Source organism: Anguilla anguilla, chromosome 8, assembly GCF_013347855.1.
Source record: "Anguilla anguilla isolate fAngAng1 chromosome 8, fAngAng1.pri, whole genome shotgun sequence".
Lineage (NCBI taxonomy): Eukaryota > Metazoa > Chordata > Actinopteri > Anguilliformes > Anguillidae > Anguilla > Anguilla anguilla.
Window position 1 is genome coordinate 23291830 of NC_049208.1, and position 19462 is coordinate 23311291.

Consider the following 19462-nt stretch of genomic DNA (forward strand, 5'->3'; position numbering starts at 1 on the left):
GCTTATCAATGCAGGGTTGTGACTAAATCTATCAGTAACTACACTGACAGCCAGCAATTACATTTGGTAATCAAACAAAATCGAAATTGTGCCTGGAGGTCACCCAGAGTACTTTTGCAAGTTCCATAGATGAGGGTGACACAGAAAGGTATAAGTTTCTTTTGTCTAAAAATACACTTTTGACTCAAGAAAGTGACACAAAATCTCAATGTACCAAACATGGATAGAGAATAACTGCAGGTTTTGTATTGCCTGTAAAACAATGTTTATACATTCTAATAGCTGTAATAGTAAATAGCGGTAGAATATACTGCATAAGTAGCTAGTAGTGTTCGTATTTTATTACACAAGCAGTAAAGACACATAACCTATTAGAATAGTGGTATTCACATCAGATTCACAATGTCCTCGGGTCCATTGCATGGAAACATCAGATGGAAATTCAAATCCTCATCCCCAGAATGAGCACTTTCACTGTCACCTCCAGAACTAGGCATGTTTTCTTTACAACTACAAGGAAGTGACTTCTCCATAGTCCGTGTGTGTTTTCAGAAGCTACTACTCGTGGTGATGAAACAGTGTAAACATAGCGAAAGGTAGGTAGTAAGGTAGTTTTCAAATGCAGCCCTGGCTTTAATGTTGGTAGATTCTACGTATTTGAGAGTCACAAGTCTCCCCTGCATAACAAAAAATAATAATAATAATAATTTATCCAATGTAAGAGTTATTCAATAGAGATTAAAGGGAGGGCTTTTTGACATAATTTGCATCTCAAAAGGTTAAGGATTCAGGTTGTTTTGGGTTATTGCCCATAGATACCTGAAAAGGTCAATAAATTGTAAAAAGTAAGTCCCCTGTAAAAAATTGGGTCTCTGCACTTTAACCCCTGCAACCTGACAGAGACAATCACTTGTCACTGGTTTAATCTTGCTTTTATTGACCACAAGTTCAAATTGAAACCTAGATGACATATTTTGGCAATGCAAACAAAGCCATCAATTCCAAGGTACAATCAATTGATGCTTATGAAGTGGAATGTTTAAATCAGTTTTGGTATATCAATGCGGCTAACACAAATAATAGTAGAAGTAGCAAGTGGGTTGGTAACCCATAAGAAAAAATTGCATTTGAAATTTGCCTTTTCACAAGTTAATATCACTATTTCACATATGAATTTAACATTTTCACACATGAATTAAAATATTCACATGTGAAAATAAAATGTCATATGTGAACTGAACATTCTTTCATGTGAACAGAAAATAGGTCACATTGAGTCATTCTTCACATAGTTCATGTGTACTCTTCACATGTTGGGTATTCACATCTGGTTTTTGAACACGTGATTTTTTGTAAGGGTTAACAGTCAATTGTTTTATTAGTTCAGGTTTTGACAAAGGTGTGCACCAGCTAATCAGGAAATCTGCCAAATGCCCTTTAAATAAGGATTCCAAATGTACAATGTTGCATTGTTTTTTTCCCCCACTGCGGTGGGCACATGCAGCTACATGCATACATTTCTCTATCATTGGCAAGTGAACTGTTGTGCATCACATCTCCAAATATCTTAAATAGACAAAGGAAATTTAGTGTACACAGGCCCTTTCTTGACATAATGTGGCATGGTATAAGGTAGAACAGAAGGCCTCTTGGGACATGCCAGTATGCAGCATGTTTTTTGGAGTGAGTGTACCTGTTACAGGTTACAGGAAAGGACACTTGCAAAAGGACTTAAAAATCTCCCAGAGCACTTGACATATCTCTGAAACCACTTGTCAAAGGAGATTAAAATATGTGTCCTTATTTCATCTGGGGTTTGAGCCTGGGGGTGATAAGCTGTGAGACAGCCGGAAAGAAAGTCAAAGTTTTAGAAAAATCTTACTTTTTTATGATTGTGATTCTGCGTGTGTCTTGGAACATAGTTAAGCACTAGAGGGTTTGATTTTACAGGGTTCTCACTCAAATCAGTTATATATTTTCCAGAATTTTTCAATGAGGTTTCAAGGATAAATATAAGATTTCAAATGATTTGTTATATGGGGCTGTATTTGTGAAATGGCAGTTTGAAGCCAGGCATACATTTTTGTGGTATATTTTTTTTTCTAGTACGTTACATTACACATTTAGCTCCAGTGGTATTGGACATTCTGTACAAAACGGTAAACCATCCAATTTTCAGGCATTGTCAGTGCACTGATAATTGCATGACATGATAGATAATATTATATTTTTTGTGCATGATACTGCCCCACCCTGTCTTCAGACAATTACACCATATACCCCAACCACACCTCTCGGCTCAGCTTCCTCTTACCAGCTGCTCATTCCATGGTCGCCAACTACTCTGTCCCAGTAAGTCAGGAATGCAGATTCTCTGGCTGTTTTCCACAAACATTAGTGTTTTTGAATTACACCTAATTTAATGTTTCTATTTAAAAAAGATATTGTCTCCCTATTTGTCTCACCTGGGAACATTGCAGTCAATCAGTTACCAGCAGGATGCATAGTGCACACCGTTTCAGTTACACAGTTTCACAGTTCATGAAAATGGTGAATAAAGCTTATTATGCTATATGGTTTTGTAAATGAAATGAATATATCATGAGAAAAAAAAATAAGTAAAAAAATACACACATAAACACACATGCAAGTCCTGTGTCTCTATAGTGAAGGCTACTCCTTCACAGTCCCTTATGTTCTGTTTTATGTTTGTATGAGCTGTGAAAATATATCCTCACAAAAACAATGAACTCTAGAACTGTTTCACTAAAAAAAAATCTGTCCTGAGACTTCACTTTTGAAGGAAGGTTTCTTCATGCAAATTCACGACTACTTTTTGAAATGTGTCAATCAAAACTTACTTTTTTGGGAGGCAGTAGAAATTGATGCCATGCTTCAAAAAAATTATCTCTCTGAAGGAGGTTTTTTAAATTTTTTATTTAACCTTTAATTACCCAGGGGAGGTTTTCATCTCTATAATCAATTTTCTAATCATGCCCTGGTGGTAAGGGGGTGGAGCTGATGATGTAATTGATGATATATGTAGAGGAGTTCCCGGACTGTCTATTTTTCATCATATGAAATTTTGTTCTATTGCCCCAAATCTGGCAATAAAATTGACATACTGGTCCCTTTAAAGGAGGCCTTGCCTCCATGCTGATATCCCTTCTTTCAGGCCACTTATTTCTGTTTGCTGGTTTTCAGTCCTTATAAGAGTACACAAATCCTTATTGGCAGAAGGTTGGTTTGACTGAATCTGAAAAAACTTAAGTCTGGTTAGACTGAATTGCATGTGCCCTTAAACTGGCAAGTACATTTGATTGAATTTCGGAGCCTGTCTCGCACAGCATGGGGCAGGTAGGAAGGACAGCATGCTCAGTGCAACCAAACCCCAGGATAACTGCGATTGTGGTACAGAGAGCCACAGCACCATGCAGTAATGAAGTACTGATTATTTGTGATGCTTGCTTCCACATTTGTCATCCTGTCATTCTTGAGTAGTCTGTGACACAATCATAGTAAACACCAACGCAGTGTAAATACTGTGTCGTTTGCTATGGGAACATACATTTTAATTCACAAACCATTGTGGAATATTCATTTTATGTCATTATTATCCATACATACAATATTTGCAAATGGTGTAGATAAAATAAAAAATAAAAAATTTATTCATGATGTTTAGCACATATCTCTGGGTTGCAATTATTAAATTATGCTTTGTTACCAATTACTTTTTTTTTTGGTTTGTTACAAATGGAACACTCAATTCTTAACACTCAGTTAAATGAGAAAAACAGTACATACAGCAAAACCACAATTGAATGTCATTATGCACTATAAAATGTAGAAATAATAATAATAATAAATACATACAAATGCAGATTTATATTAATTAACAGCTGCAGAACACCTCCCCTTCCTAGGCATTTAGCAGACGCTCTTATCCAGAGAAACTTACAGTTTTTACATGGCATTAACATTACATCCATTTATACAGCAGGTTATATACTGAAACAATGCAGGTTAAGTACCTTGCTCAAGGGTACAACAGCAGTGTCTTTAAGTTACAAGACCAGCTCCTTCCGCATTATACTATACTGCCACCTCTAACACATATGTGTTCCCCTTTTATATTCCACACAGTATTTTATTCAGCATTTTTCTGAATCTATATTACTCTTCAGTCAACAGAAATTCAGCAACCAAGAGTAGAATCATTTTCATTGTCGGTCTATTAATTAAGGAGGTTTTGTTTATAGTTTGTGTATTATTTTTACTGATGATATTGGCATCTGTCAGGCCATTTTTTTCCTCAGTGGCATTTGATTTAAAGCTTTGGGTTAAGAGCTGGCCTCCCATTGTGCGATGAATAGACTTAAATAATGAAAAGCCGGTGTGGATTTCATTAGGGCTCTCCATGCCTCCATCACATGCCCTCCACCTTAAAGTCATGCCTTTAACTCCCACCTTTAATTCACAGCTTTCCATCCTCCAGATAATCAAGCTGCTCTCTGGTGGGCTTGCTGTATTTAATAATTGCTTTATATCACCCAACAGACCCTGGACGCCGGAAGCTCGCTTTTACCGATGTTCAATTATTCACCTGTTTCAACAGCGACTTTTATGGTCAGTGGGCTGAATGATTAAATCATTAAAGTCACACTAAATCTACAGCGCAAACCCCAGCGAGGGAAAAAATAAGAAGTGTGTTGATGACAAATGGAAGATGCCATTGTTAGGCTGAGATGAAGCAGGAAGCACAGCCCAGTGGCTCTGTTAATTAGGAAAAAACACCTTATGCCAAATAGAGGGTATATTAATTTGACTTTTCATTAACACCTCTGAAATTATGTAACACAAATTTCATGCTTTTCTGCCATGCTGGCTTTGAACTCTGCAGTCCCTTTCCATTGAAATATAAACAGGATGAGAGTGGATGCATTAACCAACACCTTCTTAACATGATACTTTCCACTGAAAGCAAAATAGAAATATATTTTAGGAGAGCTTATGATGGCAGACAGAAGACAGATGACAGAAAATAAATAGTTTTGGAAGAAAAATTATTGAAATAGAAAGACCCATCATTCCTTTGGCAAGATATTATTCACTGTTCATAGTTGCATGGAAACCTGTCAATACTGTGATAGTTCCTCAATTAATCTGGGATAGCCTCCTGTTCAATCTGAGCTTGTCAGCATAGACTTGTGCAGTTAGTAAAGTCTCCAGCACATATGAAAAATACCAGCTATATCTTCTAAGCTAAGATCCTCTTATAATAATAATAATAATAATAATAATAATAATAATAATAATAATAATAATAATCATCAAATAAACATGAACGTGTTCTAAATATTGGTCCATCTAATATAATGTTTAGTTCTATATATATATATATATATAGAACTACATAATTTTACTACTCACAAGCCATAATATTGGGTTCATCTGATTTGGCAAGGTTAAAAAAGTCTTAATAGGTACAGCCAAACCATGTTAGACCCTCCTGTGCAGTAATATCGATTGATTTATCATTGGACATTTAGAAAACAAAGAGCTTCATCAAAGTAATATGGATGCCCTATAAAAATAGAAGAACCTAGGAAATAAATTTAGAATAAATATATTTGAATAATAAATTTGTTTTTATTGTGGAGAATCTGTGGTTTTCACCATCTATAAAGATCCAATTTGACCCTGTGCAAGAGGCTGCTGAAATTATATTGATTATTCAGCAGTGTATGACAGACTTTACCGCTTAATAAATGAATGTATTCAGTGACATGGGTGTAAGAAGGTATGAAAATGACGGCCTAATGGCCTAGACTACAGGCTCAAGAAATAATGAAAACAATATGGGGGACGGGGGTAAGTGTGTAGGAATCTCAAACTTGCTTACTTGTCTGCATTCATTTTTGTTCTATATAAATGAGCATAAATTCCTTATTGTTTCATTAATGGCTTGAGACTGAGTTTCTATTGTATCCTCTTCCGTTTTATTTTTTTGAGTTTTATTGAATGAGTTTCCTAATGTGTCCCAATGAAGCAGGATTTCACCACATTTGTCACAGAAAAACTCACTGGACAAAACAAGCAAGATAGATTTCTACATAAAAACTACAACATATATTTTCCTATTTGGTGTACATTCTTCAACAATTACTGCAGGTGCACCTATTGAGATTTGTGGACAAATTGATCTGTCACATAACCGTAACAAATGCATGTTTGATTTAGAGGATAATTACTTTGATGGGGCATTAAAAAAATATTTTCAGCTACAGTTATAATCAGCTACAATAGTTACAATCTTCAGCTGTCATTCAGGAAGAAATTTGACGCTCCTTGCCCACCCCTGGTGTAATCCATGCCGGATATCCTATGGACACCAAGTTCACTTTTAGAACAGGAGTTGTGTCGAGATGGAAGGGGTGCTCCTGTCAATCCTAATCAGATAACTAACAACTGAGAGTTAGAACAGTGCAAAGCTATTCAAGGAATTCAATTAGTTATATAAACATTCTGAATTACACTACCACCCTTGGTACACTACATTTCCAAAAGTATATGGACATCCCTTCTAATTAGAGGTTTTAGCTATTTCAGCCACACACGTTGCTAACAGGTGCATACAATCAAGCATACAAGCCTTGAAATCCCCATTGACAAACATTGGCAGTAGAAAGGGTCATAGTGAAGAGCTCAGTGACTTTCAACGTGGCACTATTATAGAATGCCAGTCAGTCAATTTGTCAAATTTCTGCCTGAACTTACAGTCAACTGTAAGTGCTGTTATTGTTAACTGAAAATGTATAGGGGCAACATCAAAACATAAAACTAGCTACAGACTCAACTGGTGATTTTAGCTTGATTACTAAAGAATAATAATCTAAATAATGCAATTTTCAGTAGAAAACACGCAACAAAGAACGAAGAAGCCATTTAAAATGACATTTTCATGGTAACCCAAAGCCTTACACCTCTCTGGAATGACTAATCTTTTGTTTTGTTCTTTACTGGAGTTCAGTTGTCTTCAAAATGCATTTCCTGAGGGGTTGGTCTGACTTTTTGAATTTATTGCTCTGCACTCCTTTCAAACATTTCCTCAAAGCAGCTGTCCTGTTTTTTGTTGTTGTTGTTTGTCTCTGCCAGCACTTAGAAGCCACTATGATCAAGACAGAGAGTCTGTAAGTCCCCCCAATGACTAACCCTACCACTGAACATATATAGAAGTTTCACATGGTAGGGCTTTACTATTTTTCTGCTGTACTGAGGTGACTGACCCTGAGGCTTTTATCACCAGTGTCATAGCCTGCAAGAGCTTGGCAAACTCCATCTGCAATAAACCAGCTGAACCCTGGAAAAGTGCCAAAGTTTTGCCAAAGTTTATAAATAAAAAAAGTTTTGGCATCCCCTTACAGATCAGGATTACTCATAGGATGTGACCTTTCATTAAGAAGAAACATAGAAAACCTATTTGATTACCTTGATTAAAATTCATTATCGTTGGTTGCTGGAGAATGCTTGCCCTTGCTTGGATAAATGATGTAGGACTTTTAATTGACAAACCATAACTAGGTTTTTCAGTTAAATTGGGTTTTAACTTGGTTTTGGATGCAGAATTGTAATCAAATAATCTTTTCAAAATATGTAGAAATCTACAAAAAAACAATGACCAAAAGCATATATGAAGAAAATTTAAATTAATAAAAGGAATTTTAAATAAGGTTTCCAGATACAAGGTTTTGGAGCAAAATGTCCTATTCAAATTATTTGTACAGGTCTGGTTTGTGGTCCCGACTGGACAATATAAATGGCCAGTCTGAATAATTTGAAATCTGATTTCATCTTCCCTGCACTGTTACAGATTTCCCTCCTTGAACCCGTAGGGCTCTATCTTACACCCGGTGCAAAGCGGCGCCAAGCGCAACGCAAGTGTCTTTGCTAGTTTCAGACCGACACAGTTGTCATTTTCCCATCCAGCGCCCACGTTGTTTAAATAGCAAATGTACTTGCGCCCAGAAAAGATAATCTCTCCATTTCATTTAGCTACGTATTTGTACGTTTTACCCAAAAATAATAAGAATTAGATTTTTAAGAAATAAAAAAAAGTTTTAAAATGTATGTAGTGCTAGACTCTCGGACTAGAGTGGCCAAGTGGTACACATTGCCATGTCAGCACAGCCTGTCAGTTTTACACAAACTGAACTTATCTACGAAGTTAAATAAAAATTGAAGAGAGAATGCATTCAGGGCTGGGATTATTTTATCTAGCCCATCATACTATAATATATAGCATGGTTACTTATTTACTGTGACTACCTACATTATGTTCATTCCGATGAAGAAATATGCACTATACCATATTAATTCAATGTGTAAATAAGCAACGCCTGTGTCTGTAAAAAAAAAAAATCAATTGTAAAAGAAAGGGATTGTGGCTTTAAATATAAAACAAAATTCTCTGTATGAACTCTAGAACATGATAGGTCTAAAACCGCATTAATCTAGTTAATCTAGTAGGTACTAAACTTGAAATGAAAAGCAATATTACTTGTGATTGCTGGATATTTCATGAATTTAATGAATATTGCTCATCATACCTCCTATTTAATGAGTTTTGACAGTCAGTCTCATAGCTGTCTTATTTATGCAACATTCAAAATCAATTCAGAAGAGCCACTTGCTAGCCTTCCCTTGTAGCTAGCCAGTCGCATCTTTCAGCTGGATGGTCACAGCTTCTGATCAGTTTAAGGTGTTAATTGATTCATCAGAGTAATTGCAAAAAAAATGTTTTATTAGTACAAAATGTGCAAAACAAGTTATACAAAAATATTAAAAAATAATGCAACTGTTCAACTATGTATCCTATACAAATAGGTTTGAATTTAAACATGCATTTTTGCCTTTTTCATGGAATAAACTTTTGCGCCCAAAATTTACATGTTTCTAACTGGATGCGTTTTCTGTCTAACTAACTAATTTGTGTGTTAGTAGCACAATACTACTGTTGAGAGCTTTAACTGGTAATAAGCCATCTGCTCTAAAGCAGGCAGCTTAATAATCTGCCAGGCTATGAGAAATCATTGATTTATGGTTTTAACACAGTAATGAATCAAACTGTTGCAAGAAAATAGGTTTACTGCATGAATCGGACTTCTCAGTTCTACATTACATGGATATACAAGCAGTAAAGCAAGTTCCCCGTTAGGCTTATAGCATTAATGTACTGTGCTTGGTAAATGCCATTATGCTGTTGGATGAGTTATGGTGCCCTACACATTCAGAAGTAGACTATAAACACTGATTGTCACATTCCAGTGTGACACCCCTGGGAGGGAGACAATGTTGGTTGCCCCATGAAGAGAGAGAGAGAGCACCCACACAAACACAAAATTAAATAAACGCCCTCCCCCCTCACAGGTTTCGGGCAAAAACAATAAACTAAAACAACAAACTAAAATAAGAAAGACAAAAAAAAGTAAAACAGAGCGACCACTTTACAGTGTGCCACTCATAGCTGACCCACTTTACACCAGCTCCTACTACTTTTCAGTGGCAGTTTACATTCTCCATCATTTTCTAAGAAATAAAACTGAAATTAAATGAAATACAAACAAAAAACATACTCTCAGTGTGAGCTTCCGGTCTCAGCCCCGAACTGTGGAGAGGAACACACCTTTAAGCACCTGGGCTGATTAATTAACGCAACCCAGGTGCGTGTGATCTCTCCACCACCTGCCGCAGCCAAGCCCAGTCCGGTTCACCACCAGACCTAATGCCACACTGATATAAAAGGATATAGCATAAATGGATATAATTTTTATTGAGTGCACCAGTTAAGATGTTGGTTCACATAACTGTACAATGCACTTTCAGCATTTATGAAGTAAACTGTTTATAAAATTCCTATTTATGTGTTGGAGGTGTGGCCATATTAATATAATTATTTGAACATGTTAGACAAAATAAAACCTGTATGTATGAATACCTAATAAACAAAAACTTGATACATTTATAGACATGCATAACATCCTGTATATTACAAAAACTGTAACAGTGCAAGTCTATATGGCACGAATAAATAAAAAATAATAAAATATTAGTATATGAATAACTCAGGTAAGAGGAAACACAAAAATTGTCTGCAACCTTAATTATTTAGTTACATGAATTTTTTTTCAAGTTTTCAAAAGTTTCATCACCAAAAGAGAATTGCAGATGTATAATTACTTCACGTATTAAGAGTTTCACATTACTTTTCACAAAAAGAAATCATCAAAACATAAGAAATTACAATCTTATGCATTCCTTTTCACTCCTGTCTGCAGAAGCAATTATGCAAATATAATCTTCAAAGTTATGTGCAAATTGAGACCAGAGAAACGTATTAACCTGAAGCCTTAAATTGCAAACCTTTTGAGATTAATCAGGTCTTGGCAAAAAAATATTCTTAATCTGACAGGCTCTGCTTCAGTAAGTTCAAGCCTAAGTGAATGGCAGCTTATGCATATGACAGTGCTTCATGGCCTTAAAATTTAGGTTCAGGTCCAGGCTCAAGGGTCTGTTTAGCTACTGGTGTCATTTTGCATTTTGTTATTTTGTCATTTATCTGCACTGACTAATTAATTGGGTAGTCACAACCAAGACACTCACTTTTGTTCTTCTTTACAGTATATGCACTTGAGTATTGTACTTTTAATGCCACCCATAGTGACTCACAGCCAAAGATTATATAACATTTGTACATACTTGGCAGCCAAAGAACACTAACTTCTGCCAGAGGGTAACCTTTCACCTCCTTTTTCGATAAGTGCTGCACCATCTATCTGCGGAGACGGTGGTCTGAGACACGTAGCACTCACAAGGCCTTTTCAGTTTACAGCCTGGCTTCTACAGTCAAGCATCCGCCAGCATCATGGAGACTACCTTAGCACTGGAAATACAGGAATAAAGGACAATTTTTTGTCTTCAACAACCACAGCTTTTACCATTTAAGCGTAACATTTCAATTGAAAAATATTACAAAGACCGTTCTCGCAGAGAGAGAGAAACCAATATTTTATTGACGTATTGAGAAGGTGGACATAATTTAATAAGCATTCTGGTGGACAGTGACTCTATTTAGACAAAGCGTTCAAATGATAATGAAAGTGTCTAATGTTGACTGATACCTTAGAACACTTTTCACAGACAATGCAATGAAATAAACATCAGCAGCAACAAGTGCTGAGCTTTCATTTAGCATTCATATGTTGTAAACTTTTACTGCATCGAGGTGGATTGGCCAAATTTTCTATTCATAATATTAAGGTAGAGAGATTTAATGTGGAATTTGTTTTCATGGCAGTAAAAGAACACCCCTTCAAAAGCATTACAGTTCTCCAGGGTATTAGAAACACCTCTGCTATGTGCCTCTAACATGTTTACTCCCATAAAAAGATGACATTGTTTGAATCAGATCAGTAACTACTTTAATGTTTGCAGTCCTGTAATAAGCCTAGTGTTCTTATAATATAAGTAGTGTCTATGAATTTGTTGACATGTGGACAGCCAAATAATTGATGCCAAGTCAGCAATTCACCACTCTGATATTAAAACGACTATCGCTCTTAATACTGTGCTATTATTTAAGGGGGTATGTCATTTTCCACCAACAAGTCTACCTTAGCTAAGTTTCCATAATGCATGGTTCATCACTTTAATATGTGAAATTTCTTATATATGTGAGACATTTTTGGAGAAACTGGGGAATAGAATATCTTCTGTGTTTTAAACATCAGCATTAGATCTTTAGGAGATATGTCTATAATTTGCAGTTATGCACCTGTCATATACAGTATATTATTCAAATTTGACGATAGAAAATTAATTGATACTTACCCATTTACCAATGAAGTTTCTGCGATATTATGATGCACCACATCACATGTTAAAAACTTCTTCAGCCACCAGCACTTCTCAAACGGCATATGTACACCTTATAATATGAAACAATATTTTATTTGAGGTACACAACTGTGCACACCTTCAACAACCAATGCATAGCACAGTATTCTGCTATGGTATCTATGAATCATTTCCTCACTGGATATCAAAATTTACCATGTTTAAGGAACGGGAGATGTGGTGGCTTGCCCTTACTTGTCAGGATTAAATACTGTACTGTATGCTAAGTAAATTAACATAAATCTCGTAAAAGTGCCAACAATCATGGTCTCACCATGTGGCATGGGAGTCTTTTCCGGATCTCCCACAAGATCACAACATGTTGATGAATTTGTTGAGGAATTTGTTGAGGAATTGCTTGAGGCAGAGCTGAGTCGTTCTGTAAAAAAGAAACACAAAAAATAAAATGCTTTTCAAGCCTCATTGGTATCAGACATTTTACAGTGAAAGTGTTTTCATACATTCAGCGAAGACACTTACTTCGGTAGAACTGGTTTTTTGCTAGCAGACATCCAGCTGATGGAACACTTGCCATTTTTCTGTTTTTCTAAATGTTTCTGGATAGTAATCTGTATCGCAGAAGCAGTGTTATTTATATATATATATATATATATATTCTGCAGGCAAATATTTAAAGAAAACATTCATCAATAATGCATGTTGAAGTCACTACTGAATGCAAAATTGCTCATTAGTTACATTAGAAAGTTCCAGTAAGAACTTATTAAGCCCATGCTGAATAGAGATAATTAAATTAGTCACCTTTTCACGGTTTAGAGAAGCTTGCTCCTGACTTGTCAGAATCACTTCTGGTCTGCCTGTTTTTATACAGCTGCTGTAAGCTCTAAATAGTGAACAGCTGCCAAGCATGTGATTGGCATGTGCTCGAGGTTGAAGGGCATGTTTTTTCAAACTGGGGACATGAGTGGGAACTATCTGCAATTTACAAGAAGTGAGGTAGTCCTTTTAGAATATGCTTGCCTGGGGTTTTGGAATAAGAAGGTGATGGGTCATGTGTTAATCTACAGTCTGGATTGGATAAGAATAGTATAACTGTCTAGATATATGATATACAATGTCTAGAACAGACTTTTCTGGAATTACACCATTGCAGACTGAATAAATGAAGTATGTACATGAAAAATGTACAGACAACATCAGCAAGTTGTAACAAATGTTCTACATTAAATTATAGTAAACCTCAGTTTTCAGGACATTTACCCTAGTAAAAGTCACTGATGATGGTCCTAATTGGATGTAAAAGTACATCCATATGTATGGATTGTTGACTGAACAGAAGTATCTGAAAATAGCAGCCAAAAGACAGGAAATAGAGACACCACTACGGAATACGTAGTTACAAAACCCAGTCACCTATTGATTATACTGTCACATTGAGCAAACATGTTTGTTTCCCTTCTGCTCTGCACAATTGAACTTTATGTTTTGATACATGTGCTGATTGGTTATACTACACTGGTACCACAGCTTTACCTCGTGGACTATGTCTGAATTTTGTTTCAATAGGCTTCAGGAGCCACCAATAACGTTTTTAAGGTGATTGCTTGTGATTGCTCAGCTTTTTCAGGTTCATAAAGGGCAAGTTCCTGACTTGGGGAACTTAAGTTCCTTTACACACTGCCACCCATGAAGGATTTGTGTGTAGATGCACACATTCTCTTATTGAGCTATGCAATTGCTTATTTGGTGGCCCATGCTCAGCTTAACAGAATATAATTAAATGAATTGATACCAACCCACTCACAGATGAGTATTTGCCCAGAGTAGGGCTGTGCAGATCAATGATGCATTAAGGGATTGGCGATCATAATGAAGGATTGGTATATATACTGTATATGAATGAAAAAAGGAAAAACAGCATGTGCATAGCATGGTGGTTCTGTAAGATACAAACAATGTGAACCACACACTCAAAAATAAGAAAAAGGAGTCTTCATGACATTAAAGACTTGTATTGTTTAATTGCGAGTTAGAATGCAAACAACGCATTCTGCTCTCTGCAAGTATGAGGCCTATACATGCTACATTTTTTAGATCTGACATTCAGTCCAAAGTGTTACTGCAAAAAAGAGCAGGAGACCGCAGTGGCACAGCCGCTGGTGCTCAAAAGGACTTTTAAATAACAGACCATATGCCAAAATGAAATGGCACTGTCTTGCACCATGTTCACCTGAGTAAGATTATTTCCCTTACATTTTGCAAGTGAAAATAACTTTGTCTAATTTAGATAATGTAAGACTTAATGTAAGAGAGTTGAATTGGTGAATGATTTCAATTACTAATCATTTAAATACCAACAATTGGGTGAGTGGGCTAGTGTGCATTCAAAACCACATGAGTTTACGCTTATGACCTAGTCTTGTGATTTAAAAATGCAACGGTGCTGCTCTGTGTCTATTATTATTTTTTTTAGAGATTTAAGGAAAAAATTGAACAAGAACGCACATTCCTTGTCAATGACACCACTGCGTATAATAACTAGTCCAGTTAGACCGCAAGACTATCTATTAACATTATCACAAACGAAAGCTAGCGTAAGTCTACAACTGGTACTTTGGTATCTATGAAATTTTGTGAAATGGCAGTAGGTCTTCTATCAAATTCGGTATGAATAAATTAGCTGCCCAGCTTGTAAATTATCACCAGCTTTGAGTTATGTAAACAAGCTTACGTTAGTTGACAGTGACAAATGCAATGTTTTTTTCTAGCGGTAGGTTATGTGTATACATACAGTTCATGGCTAAAAGTATGTGGACACCCCTTCAAATTAGTGCGTTCGGCTACTTCAGCCACACCCGTTGCTTACAGGCGCATACAGTCAAGCATACGGCCATGCATAAAGGTTTGTCTGTGACTGAGACCATTAATGCAAAAATGACACCATCTCTCTGTTGCTTGTCATGAGGTTCTGTGGGCATGGAAGGAGTCAGTTAGTAATTGGCTAGGAGAGGACAGCCCCCCAAATGGCTCATGAGGGTGCCAGTTGCCGAGACTCCACCTGGAGAGGGAGATCGCAAGTAGATAACCAAGCTTTCTGCCCAGGCCAGGTTAGGGTAACCAGATGCAGCCCTATGGGCATGGAGGGAGTCAGCTAGCCATGGGCTAGGAGTGGATTGCCTTGCAGGTCTGGTGACAAGAGAGAATCAAGTGTTGACAAGAGAGATGAGATGAGCGTGGATGCAGCAGTCTCAGCTGATATGTAGCTGGGAGAAGGCTTCGAGAAATGATTTAGGATATTTTGACAGGCGTGGGTAGAGGAAAGTGTTGAACTGAAGGCGAAAGGGAAATTGAGAGAAGACGGTGATTACAGTACTGGACGGGGGTGATCATCAGATCAATGGAGTAGATGGAGAAAGCCAGCTGTCTGGGAGCTCCAGATGGAGGTTGAAGTCTCCCAGCAAATTATTGGAGTCCCATTCTCTGGAAATGAGCTGGGCAGGATGTCCAGCTCATCCAGAAAGTTAGCCAATGGGCCTGGTGGAGAGTAGAGAACAACAGCAGGAACCTCAGTCCTCTGGAATGATGGATTACTAGTGAAGGCTAAGACCCTGCACAGGCACAAATTTGATACCTGAACAAGTCCCCAATCCAACTAAAAATGAGCACCGGATTTGCATACAATGGATGTAAGCAAAAGGCTGGTGAAAAACTCAGAATCATACTCTAAAACTAAATGCAGCTGCAAGTGCTGTGATTACCACATTACCAACTCATTCACTAAACCTGCACAGCCACAACAGTTAGTGAGCACAGTTCAAAAGTACAATATGTCACATTTTAGTTGCAAAACAAGATGTTCTGGCCATCAGATCAACCTTCAAAAGATATTTTTTGAATGAGAGTTACGTTCCACCTTCTCTGCTGAATTTGTTTACATTTGACACTTCAGCTCACTGTGTACTCGAAAATAATGACACATTGCCTTCAAATGCACAAATAAAGTAAAAGGCGGGTTGGCTCAAACTTATTTTTGCAATTGAGCAAGCACTGACTCAATAACCATAATTGGGAAAATTATGTGCCATTTTACAAGGTATTAATTTCCATTCTTGGATCACAAATAATGATTCAGTTTGAATGACCAGCAAATGGACCATTTTAATATTTCTGGGACTGTCTCTATTCACAGAATTGGACAATTCCAAGTTAATGCTTCAAATTAAAGTAACATGGTTGTTGGAGTCAAAATATTTGTCTCTGTACAAATTAGCTTACTCATGTTATAGCAGAAATGGTGTGATATGAAGTGTGAAATTACAGCATGCTATTTTACTGTACTTTATAAATATAATAATTTACTTTATTTAAAAAGTTTCATCATTCCTGTCATTATGCAACAAGAAATTATGTGAACTTCACTTTTCTAACAAACTACCACGGAAAATAACAGGGACACAGACAAAAGTGATTTAAAAATGTGTTTTCTTTTAAACTGGTTGCAGCTCTCACCCCAGCTTCAAACACTCAATGACTTCAATAATTTGCCTGGACTAGTCATTTTGAGCCATCTGATTCTGCTGCTGGAACATTGCTCAACACATTGACAGATGCATTTATTGAGAGTGCTAAAAGTTTAAGATGAGGTTGTCAGAAGACATCTTCGCAGCCACAGACTACTGTGGACCTTTGTCATGTTTTTATAGCATCCTTAAAAATAGATTAACCATGGAGGAAAAATAATTTTAAAAACACCCACAGTAGGAGTGTACTTACAGTGCAACAGTGCTGATAAAATAAATGTGTTCATAACTGAGTGAATTTTTTGTGGTGGCAAGGAAGGCCATGTGATTTCCATGAAGACTCACTGAAAGGGTTATTCCAAATATGGATACAGTGTGGGCATGCATGCTGGCACGCATTTCCCACAACAATGCATTTTCCACCAAAGAATTTTTAAGCCCTTCATCAGCACAGAAATACGACTGACTGACTGACTGCAAATGTACTGTTTTGTAATGATCATCTCAGTCACCAGATGAACTGAACAAAACTTTGTGTTTTGTAATGAAGAGGGCAGTCTACAAGAGCTTTTTAAAAGATTCTGTATTGAGGAATGTTCAAAGATCTCTTCCAGTATGTTTTCCAATCTTATAAAACACTGTAGACTGATGACTCAATATTTTTTTTCTTAAAGAGGGAGGGTGGAAAAAGTACTGAGAACTTTTTAAAAATACTTTTTACTGTAGGTGGAACTTTTTAGAGGTGACAATAATTTTGGCACCAAAATTGAATTAGTAAAAATAATATGGTTTTTAGTGACACACCTGGTGCAGTATAGAGAGTGGCTGCCTTCAATGGCAAGCAGCCATACCACCATGTGGCTGAATGGCTGAAGCTAAGCAAGTGTGGGCTTGGTTAGTACTTGGATGGGAGACCACCTGGGAAAGCTAAGTTGCTGCTGGAAGTGGTGTTGGTGGACCAGCAGGGGACAGTCTTCCCTCTGGTTGAATATGCCCCATTGCAGTGATGGGGACACTGTACTGTAGGGAATGCTGTCTTTTGGATGAGACCTTGAGGTCTTGACTCACTGTGGTCATTAAAGAGCCCATAACACTTGTTGCAAAGAATAGGGAGTTCCCTGCTGTCCTGGCTAAATTCCCAACCTGGCTTTCTCAAACAGTATTCATTAAATAAATACATTTGGCTTAGTGTATCCAACCCCACTTCCAGTTCAGGAGGGTGTAGACATCCATTGCTCTCCTCCGGAACAAGTGGTCAATCAATCAATCGATCAAATTTTATTTGTATAACGTATTTTACAGCAGTTGTCACAATATGCTTTACAGACAACCCTGGCCTAAACCCCCACAGGAGCCTAAGGCAACAGTGGCAAGGAAAAACTCCCTGTGGCAGATGGGAAGAAACCTTGGAAGGAATCAGGCTCAAGGGGGAAACCCATCCTCCTCTGGTCGGCTCAGGGTGCCGACTGGTGACCAACATGTCAGTCAGTTTTATAAGGTTTATGATGTGAATATGATGTGAAATGGTGTCACCAGATGCTTCGTTGCACACCACAGACTACAGCCAAGCCTGCACAGAGCAGAGTCGAAGGAAGGAAGTCCTTTTATAGACCTTTTATATGTACCTTTGACTGCAATCTACAGGCACCTGATTGAACAGGGTCACTCAAAAGTGATGAATGTGGAATCCTATCTGAACCCTTCATAGGTGATGCATGTATGGAGCAAGGATGCATACATGGAGCTACCAGCCACAGTCAGCACTGGTATGGTCCGGATTCAATCCGGTCCAGATTAGATCCGAGGCCATGTGCCTCATCCACATACCACAGCATTGCGCCTTAACCGAATGAGCCATCCAGCAACCCCGTCTTGCACAATTCCAAATGAATAGTTTTCAGCTTCTCTGATATTGACATACATAGGTTACATTCTTTATGACCACATCTAAACCTCCTGTTTGTAATGTTTTTGTTTGTGAGAATTCAAATGTGTGTCCTGTGTGTGAGTGTGTAATCATATTAAACTTCAACGTTATAGTACTGCAGTAATCACCCATTCTCATTAAGTCATGGGTGAGTCAGGATTCTTGCAAAAGATTAATCAAGCCTCAGTTCTGTACTTTGAGTCACCTGTGGAGTGTGAATGCCATTTTGTGAAAGAAAACCACCCCACTGCATTGAGGTATGTTCACAAAATACCCAAGAGAATTAGGGAATGTAGTTGGGTGGAGAAGTCAACACTGTTTTTAATTTTTATAAATATCTTAAGTGAGCATTTACAAATTTTACAAATGAGCACTCATGGTCCAAGAAACTCATCAGGGATTTCTGGAGAATTTGCGAGACTCCCACTGAGGCATACAGGCAGCTGGGTGTGTGTTCATGCATTCCATTTCATACGCACACAGCAGATGTCTGCCAAGAGGGAAAGTGCTGAAAGTCTACTGAGGGAAAATAATACAAAAAAAAAACATTTTCTAAATTATCCTTGTGGATGAAAATCAAGCTTGATTTCATTCAGTGTTTGAAGGAAGCTCATTAAGTGCATGTGATTTTGTTCTGATCTGTTAACATCCTTACAATCAAGGATCTAGAAGGTTTTATTACATTAAGGGTCAAAAGAACAGAGATCCCAATGAACAAATGTAGAAATTATACATTTTACAAATGTGAAATGAAATGAGATATTTCAGGTACTTTGTCATGCACTTCTCTCTCATAAAGCCATTCTGCTGAAGCAGAATTGCATTTACTTTAGTGTACAATGAATGCAAATAAAATTTTGAAAAGCTACTGAATTTACAGCAGGCTACCTTCCACACTGAGGGTGAAAGACCTTTTACAGCACCCACGATAAAAACCTATTTATTTCTGCTGTAGTAGGGGACCCAAATGTGAATTCAATTGCACCCTTTGGTGCAAAATGCATGCAAATTAGGTACATGCAGCCGGCTTAGCAGCCTAGTTCTGTCAGCTCTACACTAAAAAGAGGTTATACAGAAATATATTTCTATCATAATGAGA

At 37.2% G+C, this 19462-nt stretch overlaps 1 long non-coding RNA gene across 1 annotated transcript; it reads right to left on the minus strand.

The window, feature by feature from the left end:
- Positions 1–8782: 8782 nt before the first annotated feature.
- Positions 8783–12786, minus strand: LOC118232715. Its single transcript, XR_004766378.1, has 5 exons — positions 12718–12786; positions 12436–12524; positions 12230–12334; positions 11890–11986; positions 8783–10942 (listed from the first exon to the last, which is right to left on the minus strand). It is a non-coding gene; the product is annotated as an uncharacterized LOC118232715 (long non-coding RNA).
- Positions 12787–19462: the final 6676 nt, after the last annotated feature.